This window comes from Leptodactylus fuscus, chromosome 4, assembly GCF_031893055.1.
Source record: "Leptodactylus fuscus isolate aLepFus1 chromosome 4, aLepFus1.hap2, whole genome shotgun sequence".
Lineage (NCBI taxonomy): Eukaryota > Metazoa > Chordata > Amphibia > Anura > Leptodactylidae > Leptodactylus > Leptodactylus fuscus.
Window position 1 is genome coordinate 162,359,308 of NC_134268.1, and position 1,284 is coordinate 162,360,591.

Here is a 1,284-nt window from a genome sequence, read left to right on the forward strand (position 1 = left end):
GAATACATCAGAGAACGTTTCCTTTGTAGCAAATGTATACCCAAAACTTTGAGAAGAGCATTAAAGTGAAATTACATTAGGTTGCTTATGCTGCTGGAGTTTAGGAAACCTAACAAGATGAGGAATGTACTCTCGCTGGCTTAAGAGGCACACTGCATATGTGTCTGGAACTGGCTGAGATGAGCCCATTAGGGTTGAGCCGATCTTGAGATTTCAGGATCGTTTTTAAAATCCGATTTCCGATCATTTTCCATTCGAACCCGATCCCAATTCCGATCCCAATGCAAGTCAATGGGATTTTTTTAATAATTGAAGATCGGATTTTAAAAATGAACCTATTCACTTTACACAGCATGGAGTCTAAAAATTGAACGCTTTAAAAAAAAATCCTCTGGCTACTTATCCCTCCTGGTGTCCACTTACCTGCACAGATCCGCTGCCGCTGGTCCGGTCCCCGCTGTTCTTGGTCCTCTTCTCGCCTCGCTGCCCCCGCCTCCCAGGTTAGTGTTACAGACCTAGGAAGAAGACGGGGCTTGTGGCTTAGGAGAGTGTGGGCGGGTACAGAGCGGGGAGATGTGAGTGTATCACTCACGTCTGCCCTCCCAGTACCTGCCCACACTCTGCTAAGCCACAAGCCACGCCTTCTTCCTAGGGCTGTAACACTAACCTGGGAGGTGGGAGCAGCGAGAAGAGGAGCAAGAACAGCGGGGACCAGCGATCTGTGCAGGTAAGTGTTAGCTACTAGAGATGTTAGCTAGTCTCCCATTAGAATAAATGGACGCAGCCGGAGCACAGGGGGTTATGCAGCCGGACGCCGGCACAGGCTGTGTGCTGGCTGCATCCATTCATTCCTATGGGACCTAGCTAACATTGTTAGCTTTTCCCACAAAACTTGGCCAATTATGGCCAGTAGCAAAGCATTGTGGGAAATAACCTCCAACCTCGATCCCGCCTAAAAAGATCGGGATCGGAATTCAGATTGCGAAATTTACTCGATCGCTGATCGGAATGCGATCTTTTCTAATCCCAGTTGCTCAACCCTAGAGGCCATGACTCAACTCCAGCAGATTACAACTTAAAAAACTCAGAAACAGTACCATGTAAGGGAGTTAGATCACCAATTTTGAGGTCCTAAAATCCAGCAGCATAAGAACATGCTGTTGGTATAGTGGCCCCAAACCTGGTGACAAGTTGCCTATATCACTTGTGGTATACAGCAATATACAACCAAAAACAAAGGCCATGAATTTATTAAAAAAACAAAAAAATACTTAAATAAAATAT